Raw genomic sequence first — 21,590 nt, 5'->3', positions numbered from 1 at the left:
TCCCCCCCAGTGAGGACAGAGAGAGGAGCCCCCCAGTGAGGACAGAGAGAGGAGCCCCCCAGTGAGGACAGAGGATCTCCCCCAGTGAGGACAGAGGACCCCTCCCTGCAAGGACAGAGAGAGGAGCCCCCACCCAGGGAGGACAGAGAGAGGGGCCCCCCCCCCAGGGAGGACAGAGGACCCCTCCCAGTGAAGACAGAGAGGGGAGCCCCCTCCCTTGTCTCTACCCCCGCCTCTCACTTTGGGAGAAACAGTGCCTCTCCTCAAACACAACGTGGACATCTGTGGGGACCGAATCCTGTAGAGGGCAGGGCCCCGACCCCCGTCCCAGCGCCTGGACCTTGCCCGTCACCGTCCCCAGCCAGAGGGGGCGCCGCTCACGCGGATGCACAGCCCCCATGCACAGCTGAAGGCCGGTCTCCTGGTTCCCCACCGACGGTGCCACATGGAAAACGGGAATTCGATGATTTAATCCTCAGCTATTTGTAGAGAATAACATTTGCTCACGTAGAAAAGTCATTGCAAACCTCATGAGTTCAGAGTTGAAAAATGTAGGGTTTGGAGCTAATTGTTTTTCTGAACATAAGGTCCTGACTTTGGGAAAACAGTTAAAAGTTCAAAAACTTTCAGACATCAGATAACTATTACAAAGCAACGTTAGATAAGTTTCAGCAAGAATAAGAGAATTAGAAACATATGAGTCATAATTTCCTTTAAAACCCACTTGCGTTTAAAGACCAAGGGGCAGGGAGACACTGATTAACCAAATGTGTTCAAGGACTCACTGAATCCAACCTATTTAAAGCTTGGTGATGACATTTAGGCAGAAAAATAGTGAATTCTTCCTCAGCTGCGTTCAGGCCGTGCAAATAAAGCCGTGTTTGGGGAGCTCCTCCCTCGTGTCCCTGAGCCGACGCGACCTAACTCCGGCCATGAAAACGCGGCTGGTGGTAGTCACTGCTTTTACGCGACTTTCCGCATCTCCGGTTAGAAAAGTCACCTGAGGGGGCGCCTGGGTGGCTCAGTCGGTTGGGTGTCTGACATCAGCTCAGGTCACGAGCTCCCCGTTTGTGAGTTTGGGCCCCGCGTCCGGCTCTGTGCTGACAGCTCGGGGCCTGGGGCCTGCTTCGGATGCTGTGTGTGTCTCTCTCTCTGCCCTTCCCCCACTCGTGCTCTGTCTCTCTCTCTCTGTCTCAGAAATCAGTAAACATTCAAAAAAATGGTTTTTTTTGAAGAAAAAAAAGAAGTCACCTGAAGGTTCTCAGAAGCAGCGAACAGAGGTGCCCGTGGCCAAAAAACAACGTGGCAGGTTCTTCACCGTTCCCGACAAGCCAGCGCCGCTCACCGAGATCGAGGGCCTGTTGATGGGGCTTCCTCCTGTCAAAGGCAGGGATGTGTTTTTCCCCAGTCGGTGGCGACCCCTTATAAAACTGCTCCTCCGCTTACAACACAGAATAGCGGCATCGGGATGAACAAGTCACAAAAGGGCGCAAATAGAACACAGATTTAAGAGCAGCAGAAGCTCAAGGTGAAGCTGGGGGAACAACGCGGCCAGGAAAACGGGCTGCAAGCTATTTCCAGTGACCGAGGTGGACCGATGCGGACGGAGGCGACACAGGGGAACCACCAAGCCCAGCAAAGCATGCCAGGCGGGAGGGGAGGCTCCGCCCCTAGGCCTCGCCCCCAGCCCCAGGCCCCGCCCACAAGCCCCGCCCCAGGCCCCGCCCACAGGCCGAGGTCGGGAGCAGCGAGCACCCAGATCTGGCCGCTCGCTCACTTGGGTCCCGCCCATCCCGTGTCTGGCTCCGGACCGAGAACGAGACACTGTGGGGAGTAGGGCGGACGGTCCATGCCGCCGTCTGACGTTCGGATCATCCCCTTCCAACTGCCCTCTTGTCCGGTACGGGCCCCGAAGGCCACTGGTCGCCCCGGAGGGACCTCGTGCCCGCCTCGCGCCAATCGTGAGAACTGGTGTTTCCTCGACCCCTCGGGGCAAGTCCCGTGTGATGCTGGGTGTACTCTCTTTAGCCCACGACTGACACGTCTTCTAGCTTCCGAACACGTGACGGGCATATGCCAACTTTCGCTTCAAACATTCCACCAATGCCACCCACCTAACATGCTTCTAAAACCAGGTGGCTCCCCCACGGTCGAATGTGCCCATCAACCGACACCAGTCCGACCACCATCCAAGCCACGGCCCTGCGCACGTTCTGCCACAGTTCCAGGGGGTCCCACCAGCCTCAGCCCCTCCGGAGCCCCCTCCCAGCTCTCTGGCCTCGCTGGACCCCCGGCTCAGAGAAGGGGCCCGGCCGGTGGGGGAGTGAGGTCCATGGTGACTGAGGCCGTGTCCTGGAGTATATTTGTTCACGCTTTAAAATTACTGCATAACGGATGTGTGTCCGGCGGGTTCTCTGAAAGTCACAGCCCCGGGCCTAGAGCCCCTGTAACCTCCCCGTCTGTCCGTGGGGCACACGGCTCGTGGCCTTCCCTCCACGGGATGCATTTATCACTTCACCCCGGGGAATGCAGGGTTGGGGTTTGCTTTGGTTTTTTTAATAAAAACAATTTCTGGAACCCAGAAGTCGATTTGAGGGGAGAAAAAGGGATTTTTTTTTTTTTTTAATTTTTAGAAGAATGAACACACCTTTGCAACCAGAAGAAAAAAAAGGTAGATAGTGTTTTGAAAGTAACACGGACTCTTTTTCTCCTCTGGGTTTAGAAATGTTCTTTTAAACTCTTTCATGAAGGCAGGAGAGAAGGAAAAAATGTCAACTATCTGCACCATTAAATAATAATTAATATTACATATTGTTAAATGTTTATTTTTGAGAGAGAGAGAAACAGAACTCGAGCAGGGGACGGGCAGAGAGACAGGGAGACACAGAATCCGAAGCGGGCTCCGGGCTCTGAGCTGTCAGCACAGAGCCCGACATGAGGCTCGAACCCACGAACTGTGGGATCGTGACCTGAGCTGGAGTCAGATGCTTAACCGACTGAGCCACCCAGGCGCCCGAAGATATTTTATTTTTTAATTTAATTTAATTTTTTATTTTATTTTTTTTTAACGTTTATTTATTTTTGAGACAGGGAGAGACAGCATGAACGGGGGAGGGTCAGAGAGAGAGGGAGACACAGAATCAGAAACAGGCTCCAGGCTCTGAGCTGTCCCCACAGAGCCTGATGCTGGGCTCGAACTCATGGACCCCAAGATCATGACCTGAGTCGAAGTCGGATGCTTAACCGACTGAGCCACCCAGGCGCCCCTAATTTTATTTTAAAGATACGTATTTTAAAATTACTTCAAAACGTAAGTGATTGAATAGACAGTAACACTTATTAACTCATTTATTAGTCATTAGCTCACAGGTCTCAAAAGGCCTTTAATGTATGCAAGCATTTCCTTCTTTATTTTGCTTTTTCTTCACATCTTGAGACCTTCTGTGCCCCACGTAAATTCATAGAATTAGCGAGCAAACGTCTAGAAACTTTGAAATAATGAACAGAAGGGGAAGTTATTGATGGATTGAGTATGAATGAAATAGTGCTAGTTAGATGCAGTTAGCAGACTTCCTAAATTTCTTCTATGCTGACCGTTCAAACGATCAGGGGCATAAGTCCCGGAGGTCCCATCCTTCTGGGTGCTCGTCTGTGTCAAACGTGGACACAGTTAATGAGAATCACGGCTGAGATGTGCTCTACGTCAGCACGTTGGATTTGCACGTCTTGCTAGGAACTTACCTGTCGACAAGAACCTTCCCGGAAGACCCCCATTGTCCTGCGAGGGGCCTGTGGCAGGTGTCATCCCGGAGACCAGGGCTCTGAACTGATGGCCAGGGGAACGTCTTCTTTCCCTCCAGATCGCATTTCCGGGTTCCGTGTGTGCCTGGCTCCGCTCGGCGGCATCAGCTGGCTGAGTTCTTACCTCCGGAGCGAGGGGCTCTGGCGTTTCCGATTCCCTCTGCGGTCCTGTGGTCCCCGTCCTCCACCTGACGGCATCCCTCACAGGCCGTGCACACGCGTGCGCACGCATACGGGGAAAGGGGAAAGACACGGAGTTTAATGTTGCAGGGTAAAAGGGAACTGAAAAGACCGATTACCAGTGGTGATATTGGCAGCATTTGGGATAGAATTTAAGATGGACTTCACTACCTGCGTATCAAGAGCTGCCATGGCGATTCCACTTACTAACTACACTTACTAATCCGATTCCACTTACTAATACACTTACTGATGCGTTGAACTGCATTGTTCTTCCGTACGTGTTTTCACTGACGCTGTGTAGGTGCTTGAATTCCATCCACAGAAAATTCTGCGGAGGAAGAGAAAGTACGGAGAAAGTCGTCCACCTCACTTCCCCCACTAACGGCTTTATCTCCAACAAGACACACTACTGATCCGGTGTCACTCCGAGAAATACCAATATGCCTCCCGCATGTACTCCGTGCCCCAAATGCCGTAATCACAGACTCGCGTGCCTGTGCGAAGATCGCGTGTGAGATGCTTTCTTCTCTGTCCGGTGAACGCTGGCGTGGGGTCTCTCCAGAGTGTGGTCGGTGAGGTTTCAGAAAGAAAGAGAGTTCTAGGACCTTGGAGACGAGCTCACAAAGAGGAGGGGCCGCCAACCTGGGTGACTGAGCCATCTCGTGCCGCATGGATGCGGGTCACGGGGTCTCGGCAAGCCCCCCAGTGTGCTCGCTGGCGGGGCTCTCGGGGCGTTTCTCCAGCGCCTCAGGGTCTCCCTCACCCTCCAGAAGAGGGACCGGAGTGGCCGGATTGGATCACGGTTGACCCTGTGCTTACTCAGTAGATGGGCCGACACGAACAAAACAAAGCAAATGTCTTGAAGAAGCCTACACTTCTCTTCTGTTCCCCAAAGGTAGTTAGCTCATAAGAGCAACAAAGGCACAAAATATTGAGTTGATGGCCAATTCATTCTAAGTCCGGGCCACCCCTTAACGTTGGAGGGTGTAGGGTCATTCCTATACCTGCTAGGTGTGATTTTCCACGGCGGTTGGGGTGTGCCCGCTAGGAGAGCGCTGGTCCAGTGTTTCCACGGAGGCAGCCTGGGGCATGTTAGACCTGATGAGGGCTTGACGACTTCCCAAGAATTTGAAAGCACTTGACTTTCGCTCAGTGTCTATTTGTCTGACTCCGGAGGCCCCAGGTGACAGCGCGGTCCAGGCGGCACAAGCCGCTGGGAGCAGACGGCCTCCTTGGACATCCTGTCAGGGCTCGGATGAATGCACCTTCTGTGTGGCTCTTGGCTGCCGGAGGCCCTGAGGACGCCACCTCGCGCTGGAGCCCTTGGCTTTCAGGAGACGGCTTTCGTCTGGAGCTAGCACGAGAACACGGCTGCTTCTCGGCTCCAAATGGGAACCGCATGCTGGAGCCCGAAGGCCTGGAGAGCAGTGCGGGCTGGGCCTCGCCCTGGCCTGGCGGCCGGCTCCCCCGGGGGAGCCCGGGGAAGGCACGGAGTCAGAGCGGCAGCGTCCGGCCCCGAAGACGACACCAGGAGCTGGCGCGGGAGATGGCTGGGATGCACGCAGAGGGGGCAGGGTCCTGCTTATTCTTTTTCGTTACTATTAAAAAAAATTCAGTATTTTAAAAATTCACATCAAAATTTTTTTAATGTTTATTTATTTTTGAGAGAGAGAGAGAGACAGAGAGAGAGAGAGAGAGAGAGCACCAGTGGGGCAGGGGCAGAGAGAGAGGAGACACAGAATCGAAGCAGGCCCCAGGCTCCGAGCCATCAGCACAGAGCCCGACGCGGGGCTCGAGCTCACAAACCACGAGATCACGCCCTGAGCTGAAGTGGGACGCTCAACTGACTGAGCCCCCAGGCGCTCCGGGAACCATTCTCAGTGTTGAAACGTCCTGGCGTGGCTGCACCGCACGTCTGGCTCATCAATGTGCTAGAATCGATGGAAAACAGACCTACTGTTCACATGTTCTGGAGGATTCCAACTCCCTGCTTTCCCTCGGCACTTCCTACAGTATTCCAAAATCCTTCTCGTCCACGAGCCCGGTCAGCAGTCAGCAGGTGGCAAGGTGAGGCAGGGGCAGAGGGGGATGATGGAGGGCTCACCTCCCCCGACCCCAAGCCCGGCCCACCTGTGGTCGCTACGTCCACTGCGTCTCTTCCGCTGCTCAGCGCCCTTGCTAAAATGGGGATACAAACCCCTGCTCCATAGCGTTGTTGGGGCCTTTGCCTGAAATTATGCATGCAGTCGGTGCTTAATTAACGTTCTCCACTTCCTGCTCAGCTTCCCCAAACAACAGCCACAGCAACAACAAAATCAGTGGTCCAACCAACCTACAAACTTCCTAGAGGCTCACAGGGTCCTGCCCTGTCCTGTGGTCATTATTCTGGAATGTTCCGGAGGCACCTTTTCTCGGCAGGGTCGTGTGAGCACGTGACCCACGTGTGAAGGGCTAATATCTGCCATTTCAGTTCTCCAATATTAAGATGCTTTGAAGCTCTGTTTCAAAGGAACAAGTCGTTTCCTTTAAATCAGCGAACACCGTGATAGAGTTCTGCTGTGCGGCAAAAGGTGGCCCCGCATCCAAGCTTGTGTCCAGGGTCGGGTCAGGTGAGCATCGTGGTGCACCATCGGAGGACCGGTGTGTGGTGCACGCCTGACCTGGACGGGTCCTTCCAGAGCCCGTGTGGTCCCCATGGTGCCTAACCCGCCACAGGCTTGGGCCGGGAAGATCAGTTTGGTTTAACCCTGCTCTCACAATTGGTGTGTTTTGAATATACACCTTCAGTTATAACTCGTACTTCAACTCGTGTGACTGAATGAAAATGTCTGCTTCATGTTTTGGCTCAAACGACACACTTTTTTCCACTGTGGGTGTATTCTATTGATACGTGTGGTGAGAAGGAGGACGGGGTGATTTGTTTCCACACTGTGTAAGTGTCTCTACATGTGTATATCTGTCCACTCTCGCCAAGGGCACATTCCCCAGGACGGATGTCGGACTAAAGGGGGCGCAGCCCAGGCAGTCTGTTTTCAGCGAAAGGCCACTGAACGTCGAGGCACAGGAAGGTCAGACTGCAGCAGCCACGAGAAGGAAGCGAGGCGCCGGGTACCCCAGACGTGAGCACTGGACGAGGAAGAGGCAGGTGGCATCGAGAGGAGTGTCAACCACAACGGCCTGAGATGCTGGGGTACCAGGTGCGACCTGGCTACAAAAGGCAGAGGCTTCGGGGTTGGGAAGCCACTCAACACAGCGACTCGCACAGGGAAACGTAGTCCAGGCAGCTTCTCGAAGAAGGAAGAGAGTCAGTGCCGCCAGGGACAGCTTTCCCCTTGACCAGCAAGCAGAGGGTCATGGGTAGCTAGGGGACGATCTGCTCTGCGTCTGAGATTTTCCTGGCTGGACAAGACAAGTCCTACCAGAGGCTTCCTGTGGCTTCTGTCCTCACACTCGGAGCAGACCGGGCTCAGTCCATCAGGGAGCAGGGGCGTGTTTGGTCCGGAGGTGATCTGGAAACATACTATTCCCTCAAAAAGGCAGAGGGAATCATTCAAGTTGCCGATGAGACCTGATTGATCTTAATGGAACCTGAAACGTAAATTTTCCCAGCTCTGCTCCATGGTTTTATACATTCCTTCTCTATTTTATGTTAACAGCACCTTTCCATAGGTTTTCTATGCTCTGTGAATCAATAGGCTCCTAAATTCCCAGTCAAAACACGCTTCGTTTTATTTTGGGACATGAAAATGATCTTTCTCTTTTTCACCGTTTCTCTGGCAACCCAAAATGAATCCTTTTCCTTCAAATTCCAAAGGCATAATTTTGGAGCTCGGCAGACCCATTTGCCCGAAGTCTCAGCTCCTGTTCTAAATTCATTTCTTGATCTTGGCGAGTTTCCTTAGAGGATGCGTAGCTGATTTGCGCCATCAGATTATGGGGAATTGAGCATAGTTGGTCTTCCTGAAAATAGTATGTTTCACTTACTGGTAAACACTATGTGTTGTAGATTCTCTGTTTTAAAGATACAATTCCATAAATAAGTTTCCAAGCATAAAAGAGATTTCTGAAGGAATATTTGTAGGAATTAATAAACCTCAATAACGTAGCTGGTTTACACTGCCGATTAATTCCATTACTCGATGTAATTACTTGTTTACAGTGACTCATCAAGGGGCTTATCATTGGTTCGGTGAAGAAGACGAACCCGTGGCCCAAGAAGACCCACGAATGCCCAGGTCTGATCCCTGCATGATTCGTTGGAACCTGAGTGTTGACTGTTCCCTGACTGGTTCTGTCCCTGATGATAATTGTGCTGCTGTTGACCCAATGAAAACAGTGCAGGTTGCCGGTGGTGTTTTCACACAGCCTTCTCGTGTACAGTAGGGCAAGGTCTGGTCCACCATGTGTGACTTGTGTCACCTTTTAAAACCTATTTTGAGAAGCAGTAAAGCTGTCATATTTTTTTAACAGCCTGGTGGATTGATTACTTGCATCGCGGGATGTTCTCTTCATGTGCAAACAGACAGCAGCTCCTGAGCCTTCACTAAAATCCATGTCGAGTCACTTACGCTTGTGTTAAATCTTGGCCGCTGCTGATGACAGCCTTACTTGCTTCTACAGGAGGAGTCTGGGGAGTGAAGGCGGAGAGGGTGCCTTCGAAAGTCAAGGTATTTCTTATTGAGAATGATCATACTTCCTTTTTTTAAAATTTTTTAATGTTTATTATTTTTTGAGAGAAAGAGACAGAGTGTGAGCAGGGGAGGGCAGAGAGAGAGACACACACACAGAATCCGAAGCAGGCTGCAGGCTCCGAGCCATCAGCACAGAGCCTGATGCAGGGCTCGAACTCATAAGCGGTGAGATCATGACCTGAGCTGAAGTCGGATGCTTAACCGACTGAGCCCCCCAGATGCCTGGAGAATGATCAAACTTCCTTACCAGAACTGCTAAAGACACTCACTGGGAGCACCAGGCGTGGCTAACTGTTGTTAAGTCAATGCTGAATGAACGAGCTTCACTGACTTGCAAAAGTATCAGAAACTCCCCAAGTTGTGAGCTACTAAGAAATAGTGAATGTTTACTGCTCTACTTACAAGAATATCAAAATCTACCCAGAGAGACCACCGACATCTGTAGGTGTGTGTGTGCACGCACACGTATCTGAGACCTTGAAGGGGTGTGGCACTGATAACCTAAGCGGGTGTGACCCTGACTCTACCTGGCTTTGTGATCTTTTATTGGGTTTTTGAACGAGTTTTTCTTTCTGAAATATATTTTGCATTGATTAAACTATTCATCACCTACCCAAAGTAAGCATCGGTCAGCAGGAACCATAGCTAACCATTGAGAGAATCCTACATGAGACTTCTTCTAAAGAGAGAAAATTAAAAAAATAAAACTCTCCTTATTACGTTAGGACCAAGGGGTTTTGATGAAGAGGGGAGGTAGAAAATTAGCATGGGTACCGGTTGGTGCCTACTTTTCAGGCCTTGGCCTCTGCTCTCACATGTAAATAGAGCTTATTGTCCATCCGAAGTCACCAGCCCAGGCTGAAGTTTGGAGCGGGCTGTCGGTGGCTGGTGGTTTATGATCGATGCTGGCTTTCTGTCCACACTCATTTGTGATGTGTGGCGTGGACGGCAGGGAGTCGCTCAGGTGTTTGCAGGGTAGGGGCAACCTCGTTCCATCACCCCCCATTCCTCAGGACTGGACACGGGACGCTGTGTGGCCCAGGGTTCAGATGGGAGCGAGGGCTTTTCCAGGCCTTCTTCAGATCTCCTGCTACAATGGCCGTTCGCTGCGAAAGTACACTTTGGTGTGAATGTTGTTTATCTCGCTTGAAGAGGCAGGCTCGGGTGTGGCGTGAGATTTGTTTACTTCTTCTTCCTGAGGATAAAGATCGGAGGGAACGGGTTCAGGTTCTAGGGCTCAACTGAAAGAGAACCAGAGGCTGTCACAGACTTCAGGCAAGGAAGCAACGGAGAGTGAGAACTCCCAGGAAGTAGGCAAGGGCACATGAAACAAATAACAGCACTAACCAGCCAACATGGGAGACAAGGGAAAGAGTAAAAAAAAAAAAAAAAAAAAAAGAAAGAAAAGAAAAAAAGGAATTTCCATGGAAGTCAACAGGATAAACGTGAGAAAACTCGTGCTACGGAGAGAAGAAAATCAGGTGGGAAGTTGAGCGATCGTTTGAAGATGCCTGTAAAAGAAACAAGAGCATGTGGGAACCCCTGTTCCATGCAGCAATTTAAAAGAAAAGCAGCACTGGGGCACCTGGGTGGCTCAGTCGGGTGGGCGGACGACTTTGGCTCAGGTCATGATCTCACGGTTTGTGGGTTCGAGCCCCGCGTCGGGCTCTGTGCCGGCAGCTCGGGGCCTGGAGCCCGCTTCGGATTCTGTGTCTCCCTCTCTGCCCCTCCCCCACTCACACTCTGTCTCTCTCTCATTCAAAAACAAAAACAAAAAAACATTAAAAAACTTTTTTTAAAGGCAGCATTGTCTTTAAAAATGGCCACGTGCACCAGGGTTCGGTCGGCAGGGAAGAGCCCTGCGGAACCTGCCGCGGGAGTCGTGTGTCCCGATGGAAAGCGGGACACCCACCACAACGTGGCGACGTCTGCCGAGGAGAACGTGGCTCACGCGATGGGTGGCTCCGTCGGCCTCCGTGGGTGTGCTCATGCATGTCGGCTGCCTGGCTCTGACGAGGAAGGGCGTCCCCTACGATGGCAAGTACAGCAATCTGGCTCTGCTTTGCGTGCCTCACGTTCCGGCGGGACCACACCCCTGCCTTGTCCCCGCCGTGGCAGAAGAGAGCGCCCGGGAGTGAGCGCCTTTCACACCGCTGCCTTGTCACGCCTGAGAAAGCGTGACCTGCCGTGTCACACGCAGAGCCACGTGCAGAGCCCGGTGCCGGGAACGGTGCGGGAGCTGGTGACATTTTTAGATTACTGTTCCGGGAAGACTCTCCTCCGTGACGAACAGCCCGGACTCTGGCAGCTCTGCGGTGCCGTGGGCCTCTTGACACATTCTGTGTGCCTTCGATTGCGGGGTGGACGGTGCCTGTTCGCCTCCCGTGTCCTAGGGCCTCAGCAGAGATGAACTCCAGTGGCAAGCGGCGAGCTAAGAGCTGAAGCGGCGTCTTGCTGTTTTGCGAATTCTCAGTTGCTTTGGCCGCCAGTGGCCAAGGCCAGTGGAGACCTCACCCCCTGTGACTCAGCAGGACGTTACCTGGGGACGCGGAGTGGCACGCCTGGCAAGGAGAAATTGAACAAACTGGTCCTAGGCCTTCCAGAATGTGCTTCCAGGTCCTTTGAATGACTCGTGTCACCCTTTCATTCTGCCCGGTTCGTGCAGGGTGAAGACGTCCAGGCGGGACGGTTGAGAAGGTTCTCGGTGTTCGTGTGCTTGGAACCTCACGCCTCCGTGGGCGGCGGGCAGGCCGGGGACCCACGCTGTCCTCATCGTGGCACCGAGCCGGCTTGTTAGGAAGCACGCACCCCGCCGTGGCCCTGATCACTGGGACCGCCCACCCACCCCTGGCGGGATCTGGCCGGACCGCTCTCCGGGCGTCCCCCTCCGAGGGGGCCCTGCCATCTCCTCGCCTCATCTGACCCCCCCTCCTGGACCTTCGAGCCCAAATCTGGAATAACTCTCCGCAGACACGGCCCAAGCGAGCATGTCTAAAGTGATTTATGAGGCTTTTTGAACTTACATTCCTGTGTTCCGCCGTTTGCTGCAGGCGAGAATTTTCTGACAGATTATTATGAAAACCATTTCTATTAGAAGCTGCTGCTTTACTTTTCTGAGCCGCGAAGCAGTGTTTCGTCGAGGGCTTTTCTTAGATCTGCGTAACTTTTACATCTGCTTCGTTGCGTGTGCACGTGGAACTTCATAAATATAACGGGAGTTCTGTATTTGTCATTACAGCGACACCCCGAGCGCAGACCTGAGCGGGTGACGCCGTTTACGTGTGGGTGCTCGCCCTCACGAGGGTGTCTGTTCGCTTCCTTTGGAGGCGTCGGTGATCCTTAGTCACGATGCAGCTGAGCTCCCAGTGGCCTCGCACGGGCGCGAATCATCTCCCCAGTGCAGGAGGCGGAGGGCTGACATGTGTCACGGAGCGCGCCCGCTCGCTCTGTCCTTCCCCGGGTGCAGAGAACCCCTCCACCCTGCCTTCCCGGAACCAGGATATAGACTTTAACCCCTTCACACCCTCGGGGGGAAGAGTTCAGAAGCAAAATCTGCTTAGCCACTGCGGTGGAAACGGGCCTACACCTCTGACAGGGCGGCTGAGCACTAAGGCCTCCCCCCTCCAGGGGCTGTTGTCTGCTTCCTCACTGGACGCGGTCCTGTCTGGTCCCCTGTCTGGTCCCCCCAAAACGACTTAAGGTGAAGTAAAGCAGACGGGTACGAGAAGACATTCAGACATTGTCCCTTCCTGTGTGAAATGTCGCTTCTTCTAAGCTCGCCCTTAAATCACTGCAGAACACGATGGAAGGAGCTCCAAGGGACACGGCACAAACTCACGAGCCATTTCGTAGGCCCTGCCTGTTTCCAGGACAGATTTCTGGTTTGGATGAAGTCACGTTGGACGCTAATGTGTGTTCTCTGCTTAGCTCTTGGCGATGAATTTGGGGGAGGATATGTCCCTGTATCATTTAAAATCCTTATAGTGGCATGATAATTTTAGCAAAATAAGGAAGTAATTTAAATAAAAAGACGTTATGCTATGCACGCTTCTGGAAATTTCCTTTTTGTTTGTCACCGCTTTGACTCAGGGACCAATGCTGGAATGGTCTGGGTGATAGTGAGGCAAAGGGGAATGTTTGGCCGGGGAACGCGGGCTGGCAAACTGCAGCAGCTTCAGCCGAAACCGAGCCTGCTCCGTAGGCTGCTGTGAACATTCGGCTGTCGATAAATAAAATTTAAAATCTAATATTCCAAATTTAATCAGTTAAACAGCTGGCAGAACCCAGAAGAGTGCCGGAATAGTTAAGCGTATTAACAAACATAAACCACAGGAGTCGTTATTCCAGAAGGACTTGTCAGTGTTGTCCAATGCCACACAGATGCTCGAGGGGATGCCTGAAAACACACGACAGAGGGTCCAGAACGCGGAGCAGACACGGGTGACGGGAGGAGAAGGGCGTTCTGGGTGGTGCCCGTGAAAGTCACGCGGAAACACCCTGCTTTCTCAGGTCCTGTCACCAGGCGGGCCCATCAGCAGCCTCCTCGCGGGAGGCTGACCCGTCACACGGCACGTGTCCGTGCACACCCACCTGTGACACCGCTACCCTGCAGAGCGCCACTCACGGCCATCGGGCTGGGTCTCCGCGAGGGGCTTTTCTTTGTGTGTGCCTTTCTGGGGCTCCCTGAGCCCCGGCCTCCTCATCCCCCCAAAGCAGACTAGCTTTGCAGGCTGCCTTCTGGTCGCTGCCGTGCGCACACGAGTTACATTTTGCGGTTACTTTGACAGCGACGTCCTGATTGTGCGCTGGAAGCCGGGCCAGCATGTGATGCAAGTTCACGGGGCCCCCAGCTCCCCCGAAAGCTGAAGCGATGGTCTACTCTCCCACCTGCTAAGGAGAACGGCACACCGTGTGACTTCTTTGCTACTCAGTGTCAAGGAAATACTCCTGCTTTCTCCCCCTCCCTCACTCGCGGATGGACTTTTTGAAGACATGGGATGGAATGGGATGGAAGGACCAGCAGGAGGCTCTCCAGAGAGCCCTGAGAACAGGACTTACTGGGCGCCAAGAACTCGCTTCTGTGCTCAGGGAGAGAGAGTGGAGCTGACAGGCCCACACTCACCGGGGAAAGCTCGAGCTTAGGTCCTGCCGGAGCACGAGATCTCTGGGACTCTTCCTGGGGGCTCAGGGGTGCAGGGGGGTGGGGAGCCTGAAAGAGAAGCTGAACGGAGGGTGGAAATTCGTAATCTAAACAGAAGATTAGCTCAGCTTCTCCTTCCGTGATTGGGCCACATCCCTGCTTCTGTCGCATGAGCACGTTGTCCTGAGTATTGCCGAGTGTAGACTTCTACTCGCTTACCGACCCGGGTAATCTGAGTCCAAATCCACTGTCTCACTCTGGGATAACAGACCTAAAAGGTGTGCGGCGATTTCCAGGTGTTTACGGGCTCTTGTGTGTCCCGATGATCACGGTTTTCCTAACAGCCCAGAGCTGGGTGTTGGAAGGCTATGTGCACAGAAAATCTTTCTGGCTGAAGTGTTTGCAGACCAGACTGTGGTCCAAGTTCCATTTGCACACAGCAAAGGGCAGACTCGGTTTTAATAATCGGAGGTGAGAGTTTCAATGAAACTGTTGCATTTGGAAAGCACACACGCAAATATCTTGGGAACGAGGCCGGGGGCTCGTGTCTCCTGTCGTCTGCCCTCCCGCCCTCGGGAGCTGGGCCAGCCGAGCGTGGGGCCGAGCCTTCTGGAGAACAGCTTCGGTGCGGCGGGCGCCCTGGCTGCATCTGGAAATTCCGCTGCTGCGTTTTCCTACTTCTCGGAATATTTATTAAAGATAATTTTCCGTAATCTCCAAATGCAGCCTGGGACCCTGCGGTGGGCCCCACGGCAGCCAGGGATGCTCGCCTCTCCAGAAGGGGCATCGGCGACAGTGGCGTGTCAGTCCCCGGCTGCGGGACACGGCGGGACGACCCCCACACACTGGCTGGTGTGGTCTCCAAACCGTTCATTTGGCCTCCAGTTTCTTTTTTGTCTTAATTTGCGTGGTTTTGACTGAAGTCATATGGCAATTCTGAACCTTGAACAAAATCAGCGGATTTCATCCGACATTATTGCATATAGGTTCATGGGGTTTTGTGGTTTCTTCATCAAACATGTAGTTAAATGTTACAAAATGAAACCATAAAAACCTTGTCTAGGAAAAATTCATGTCTCTCCAGAGGCGCCAAATGTGCTTTAAGGCTAAACCGTTGGGGAAAGCTGGAAAAGGTTGCTCTGAAATGGAGTAAACTTGCTCAGATGAGACATTAAATCTAGCAATTAGATTGTTTTTAATAATTTTAAATTTTGAATAAAAATAAACTTGGAAAAGAGGGCTAGCACAAAACGGCAGTGTCCTTCTGAATATTCCAGACGCCCCAGAGGTCAGATCTGAATACAAGCTTTGACCCACGTCCACGGGATCCTTTGACATTCAGGAAATAAATCAGCATTACCCTCAGAGGTGCTGATTCTCAGCTCTGCTGCTGCCGGCTGCCCGCGCCGAGCTCGGGTCCCTCCTTCTCAGACCCCGCGCCCTCACAACGAGAACTTTGTGCTCCTTGTGCACAACGGAACATGCGGGTCCCAGGAGCTGTGTGTGTGTCCCGCCTCTTCTGCAGCTAACGTGCGGCAGGGAGAGAAGCTTCTGGCCGACCGTGCATCCCAGCAGTGGGAAAGCCCGGTGCGCAGGGACCGCGGCCGCCTTCTCAATCCTCGTGTCCCCGCGACTTGCATTTCTCAGCTCATTTCATTAAAAAGCACGCCTTTCACTGTAATTAACGGAAAGTACGCCTTTCCACCTCGAAGGCCATCTGAAGCACTACACGCCTGTCTGTTGCTTCTCTGACGGGAAACGTGTGTTTCACCCCTGGAGGATTATTCTGGGCGACTGGACACTCCATCGCCGTCCTCCCGGCGTGTCCGTGGGGCACCTGCCGCCACACGCGTCCGTCCCGCTGAGCCCTCCTTGTTGCAGAGACCGAGCGCCAGTGTGGCTGCCCCTCGCGGCTGCTTCCTGACAAAGGGACAGAGTGGACATTTGGCCCTTGGTACTGAATACCCAAGAAACCAACTGCAAAGCGATCAAATCTCAGAATGAAACACAACCGTAAAAATCATCAGCCCCAATGCTTTTCCAACATCTTCGCCATAACATCCCTTTTCCAAAGTAAATTTGGTGAGGAAGGCAGGCTGCAAAGGCATGTGTCTCCCGGCGGCTCTGCTCGGAGAGGGCGGACACGTGGAAAGTTGTGGGGCCACGTGGAGTCCTACTCGTCACATCGAGGACCGTGGTTTTTCACTGTGAGGTTTCTTTTTACGACGCTGTTGATTTAACGTTTATTTATTTTGGAGACAGAGAGAGACAGAGCATGAACAGGGGAGGGGCCCAGAGAGAGGGAGACACAGAATCTGAAATGGGCTGCAGGCTCTGAGCCGTCAGCACAGAGCCCGACGCAGGGCTCGAACTCACGGACCGCGAGATCGTGACCTGAGCCGAAGTCGGACGCTTAACCGACTGAGCCACTCAGGCGCCCCACAACGCTGTTGATTTAGAGGTGTTTGCAGATGCTTCTAAATAATAATGGCCAAAGCAGAAATTTTCAAATGACAAACAGATTTTGGTAGAATAGCATCAGGGCCACGTTTCTCTTGAAGAAAGGGACCCTGCCATCTGACCCCAAGTCTGGGACCCAAAATTTCAGAAGACTACTTTCCTCTTACAAAGTCCTAATGACAAGTCTGAAATTCAAAGTGACTGAGATTTATCAGTTCATAGTTTTAAGTAACGGGGCTGTGTACTTGTATCCACAGCGCTTTTTACGGTGACGTGGGACCAGCTCGAAGGGAGCGGAGTGTGAGTGTTTCTGTGTCGCGGGATGATGGGTAAGGGCCATCGTCCTGACCCCACGTCTCCTCCCCGCACCAGTCACGGGTCTGAATAGGCCGCCTGTCAGAGGCTCACCGGCCGTCCCAACGAGCACCTGACCTGGTGCCCACAGACGTGTTGCGGCCACGGACCTTTGCAAGCGTTGATCCATTTCTCTCCAGACCCCCGAACCGTTCATTATTCACGCTAATGGGAGGCATGTGTCGTGCCCGCAGAGGTGAGGGGACAGGAGCTGGCACTCTTCTGTCATTAAGGGTTTCAATGGGCGGGAAGGCTGAGGGGCGTCCGTCCCTGGGGGAAATCATGACAACACATCACCTGGACGCCTGTGGGCGTGGATAGCGCTTCCTTCCCGGGCTGTGCAGATCCGCGCTTTCTGGGCCCAGATTCCCCGAGCGACACCAGGCCGCGGGCTTTCAGGGCCATTCTGGATTCTCACCGAAGCAGAGGGTCTGCGAAGCGTTCTAATGCCTATGGAATAAAGCCCACGCTTGTAATCATGTAAATTTTCAAACAGAATGAACCGCTTCTCAAAACCAAGATTGAAGGAGTCCGTTCTGATTATAAAAGTTTTTCCCTAATAACAGCACTTGAGTTTTCGGACTAGCACACACAAAGTTCAAATACACGGACGGAGTGGCCTGAGCTGCCGAGAGCAGGACAGCGGCGGGTGCGGCCTTCAGAGCACGTGGGGACAGTGGGTACGTGGAGGCGGCTAGAAACCCCAGCTTCCGGATTTGCTCCTGCTCTTCCTGTTTAGTAATCCACAACCGCCCCCCCCCACCCTGCTCCCAGACAAGCGTCTCCCACCCACCGGGGACCAAGCCCTCCTCTCGGCACTGGAGCCCCGGAAATCTCCGAGCTCGAGGAGTTGACATCACAGAGGAAACGATGGACCAGACTCGCCAGTGAATCAGCGTTGGGAATGTCAGTGCTGTAATGGGAAATAAGGGGACAGTGGGGCCAAGGACAAGGGGTCTGGGGGGCAGATATGTCAGGGGGGTCAGGAAGGGCCTCTGTGAGGAGGTGACTTTCGGGCTGACACCTGAATTCTAGGAAGACACGAGCCGTGTGCAGATTGGGGAAGCTGCACCAGCAGAGGGGACAGCAGGTGCCCAGCCCCTGTGGAGGGGGGGGGTTCGGAAGGGGGGGGAACAGGGGCAGGAGAGCAAGGGGCCCCCACCAGATTCAGGTTCCCGCAGCTGGAGCTCGCCAGTCACCGCGTGTGGACGAAGCCGCTAGGAGGCTGCTTGGGGACATGCTCAGCCCAGGGGAGGAGCAGGGGATGCGTTCGCTCTGCCTACTGAGCGCGTGGTGGCCGCTCCAGGACGAGTGGGGGTGGCGAGGTCGGAGGGGTTCTGCTGCTGAGCTCCGTGTGGCCATGGGGCTGCTGGAAATCTCATCGTGGACCGTCAGTCCTTTGCTCTGAGGGGCTGGGTGATGGTGCCACTTAAGTGACACTTACTGTATACCAGGCCCCGTCACGAGTCTGCCCCATCGGCAGACTGACTCAGTGCTTCCTCAGGACAGCCCAGGGACACCGTCATCCCGACTCAGCATCGGGACATGGAGGCCGGGGGGGCTCCTCTGTGACCCCGTCCATGCAGCTTGGGGGCAGGGGGTGCAGCGTAAGGTCCACGCCCCGAACGGCACTCCGTGCCTCCAGAGCAATCCTGGCGGCCTGGGAGAGGGGGGTTGGGAGGGGGGGTCAGCGCTTGCTGGGGAAACACGCTGTCCACGTGCAGGTAGCCAGACGGCGGCTGGCGGGCAGTCGGGCAGTCGGGGCATAGTCAAGGCTACGGATGGCGGTGTGAGAGCCGCGAGGGGGGAGGCCGCTTCGGCACAGGACAGCCCCCGGAGGGTCTACACGGCACACGGTGTGATACTGCCTGGAGCAAACCAGAGTCTGAAAGCGTGGGTGCAGGATAATCCCAGTTGCATAAACACATGCACAAACAATGTGCCTCCCAATGGTAACAGCGGTTCTCTCTGGGTGGCAAAAATATAAGTGACTGAAATTTCTTCCGTATATCCGCCTACGTTTTCCTAATTCTCCATGGCAAATAGGAATCGTATTTATAGAGAACAAAACGGCAGGAAGCGTATTTCAAAACAAACGCCGGTTACTTTCTGACAGACACAGCAGACGGGGAACTGTCGGCACAGTTCCTGCTCCCGACGGCTCCCAGAACGAGCACCCTGTGCGAGCGCCTAGGGCCCAAGGGCAAGGGGCTCCGAAGCCGCGCAGGGGGCCCTTCCCCCGGTTCAACTGGGAATCATTTATTCTTTCTAAAAATTTTTAACGTTTATTTATTTTTGAGAGAGAGAGAAACAGAGTGCAAGCAGGGGAGGGGCAGAGAGAGAGAGAGAGAGAGAGGGAGACACAGAATCGGAAGCAGGCTCCAGGCTCTGAGCTGTCAGCACAGAGCCCGACACGGGCCTTGATCTCACAGACCGCGAGATCATGACCTGAGCCGAAGTCGGACGCTTAACCGACTGAGCCACCCTGACTCCCTGGGAATAATTTATTCTTTCATAAAAGTACAAAGAATGCCGTGGCGAAGTTTCACGTACCTTTACCTGATTGATGGAGACTCCCTTGAACCCTTGCATTTCATGGGGTCACACTTCACAAATATTAGGTTCTTATGCAAAAGTCTGGGCTCACAATGGCACCTCCTAGGAATTGTTGCTAAAACGGACATTTTAGCTGCTTTGTGTGATTCTTTAGTTTAGTAAGGTAAAAAGTTATAGAAAAATATGGACTTCCTTCTGGGGTGTTTCTCTTTGCTTTGTTGTGATTTGCGGAGCCTCTGAGGAAGCAGGGATGGGACACCATGGGAAAGACGTAAGCCTGCTTGCCAGAAATCGTCACCCAAGGCAAGACGGTCAGGGCATCGCTGTGTGTGGGACCGTGTCTTCTGAAAGACCTCCCATTCGGGGCCTATTTGGAGATAGGGTCTTTGCAGATGAGCTCTAGTTAATGTGAGGCTGTTGGGGTGGGCCTCGTCCAACGGCACTGTGGTCCCTACAAGCGGGAAGTCTGGACGTGGACTGGCACAGAGGGAGAAGCCGTGTGCGGACCGAGCAGAGGTGACGGGACGCTTCACAAGCCCAGGAACGGAACCGATCGCCGGAGCCTCCGGGAGCTGGAAAGGCAAGGGGGGATACAGTGGGTTTCAGACACCACGGTCTCAGGCTCCTGGCCTCCAGACCCGTGCGAGAACAAATTTCTGTCGTTTTAACCACATGGTTCGTGGCCCCCCGGTCCCTGGGAGAGAGCACACTGGACAGGATTTAGAGCGTCCTGACTCACGCCGATGGTAATGGTGACCCCAGCCCAGAGTCTTCCTGGAGGGACACACCCCCCAACGTCTGCTTCACAAACCGTGAGACTGCCGACAGGTGTGGTGTGGGAGATACGGTGGTTCTCCGAGAAGGAAACGTCCTTGAGAACCTTCAGAAAAGAAAATAGCCAACCGTTTTTGATTATTCCTTCCAGACACCAGACCTGTGTGCAGCCTGCCCTCGGGGGCTCAGGTCAGGGGAGAAAGGAGCCCGGCAGGACGTCCCGAGGTGTTCGGGCAACACCACACCCGAGCCGGGTCCCAGGGGCGACGGCACCTGCGGGTCGGGGGCCGTGAGGAAGCCCCTCGGCCGGCCGGCCCAAAGCAGCGGCCAGAGCAGGGATGGGAAGGTCTGTCTGTAACCACCACGGGAAAGCCCACATGCCTGCAATCGCCTGGGGTCTGCTCTGATCGAGTCCGGCTCCGATCGGTGGAGACACGGAGCTTCTGCAACCCCCCTGCCCCCACACACAGGGTGAGGGAAGCTGTTTCACCCCCGAGAAAAGTCACGGCTGGGGTTGGTCAGCAGATCAAGTGGGGTCATCGCATTTCTCTTCCGAGGAGGAGGATGGCAGTGAGCCGCGTGCCGCGATCACGGCGCTGGGCGTTGTGCAGATCAGCAGGCCTGCCTGTTTGGGGCCAGAAAGCCTCACCTCTGCCCGCTGGCGTCTGCGGTCCCGTGACTGGGAGCCACATGCCTTGTTCCAGGCTGACGGACGATTTAACGCGGGACAACATGCTGGCCGGCTCAGAGCGACTGGCTCACCCGGTCCATCCGTTCCGTGGGGACCCATGAAAGAGGGGGGGCAGCCGCCCGTCGACTTCAGGAGGGAGATGGGCGCTCCCGGAAAGCAGCCGCGACCGCGTCCCTGAGCTGCAGGGGCACCCGCCTCGTCCGCCCAGCTGGCCTCGCGGCCCCGAGGGCTTCCCCAGCGAGGGAGGCCTCCTCCAGCTTCCACGCCCGAAATTCAGACTCCCTTGATCCTCCTGTGCCGGTTCAACGTCAGCGAAAAGCAAAATGTGACCCAGCCACTGTGTGTGGGGGGTCCGGCCCCGGGTTTGTGAGCTGTGCCCCCTGGGGGGACAGCAGGGTTTCAGCGAGGCACCTTGCCGGCTGGCTCTTTGCTGTGCGACCGGCTCCTGAAGACAGGAAAACAGTGATCCTGGCATCTGCTCTCCTCTTTCTCCTCCTCCCCCCCTTTTGGCAGCAGCCCGGCTGCCGGGCACCTGGGGGTGCGGGTGGGGGCTCCCCCAGCCTCCTCCCCTCCGGGTTCCCCGCCGGGAACGGGTGGCGTTGCCGCCTCCCGACGCCGTGGGCGTCTGCGGCTCGTGGGCATCCGGGCACCCTCAGGAGGGCGGGCACAGGTGGCTCCAGCCCTGGGCTGTGGCCCCAGGGGACACGGTGGCTCTTCTCGGCACCGCCGCGGGGTCTCCTCGCGGCGGCCACAAAGGCCCCCCCTGCACCAGAGAGACCTGTGCTCAGAGATTCCCTTCTGGCTTGGAGCGTTCAATACCTTCCACCAGCCTCGGTGGGCGACCGTGGCCCTGACCCCCCACGGGTGGGGGCGAGAGGGGAGCGCGGGCACCCAGGGTCGGGTAACTGGGTTCGGAGCCGTGTTAGCGCACAGGAAAACC

At 54.6% G+C, this 21,590-nt stretch overlaps 1 long non-coding RNA gene across 1 annotated transcript in view; it reads right to left on the bottom strand.

Annotated features, from left to right (window-relative positions):
• The window catches only part of LOC121013107 (uncharacterized), a 3,913-nt gene extending 1,319 nt beyond the window's left edge, over positions 1 to 2,594 (bottom strand). The window contains exons 1-2 of the long non-coding RNA XR_005782497.1: positions 1,778 to 2,594; positions 1,252 to 1,377 (exon numbers count right to left, since the gene is read on the bottom strand). This is a non-coding gene — a long non-coding RNA (uncharacterized LOC121013107). The remainder of the gene's footprint in view (positions 1 to 1,251; positions 1,378 to 1,777) is intronic.
• Between the last annotated feature and the right edge of the window lie 18,996 nt (positions 2,595 to 21,590).

The sequence above is a fragment of the Herpailurus yagouaroundi genome, unplaced genomic scaffold (genome assembly GCF_014898765.1).
Source record: "Herpailurus yagouaroundi ecotype Mexico unplaced genomic scaffold, PumYag 198, whole genome shotgun sequence".
Taxonomy (NCBI): Eukaryota; Metazoa; Chordata; class Mammalia; order Carnivora; family Felidae; genus Herpailurus; species Herpailurus yagouaroundi.
This window is presented reverse-complemented; position numbering and strand designations above follow the sequence as displayed.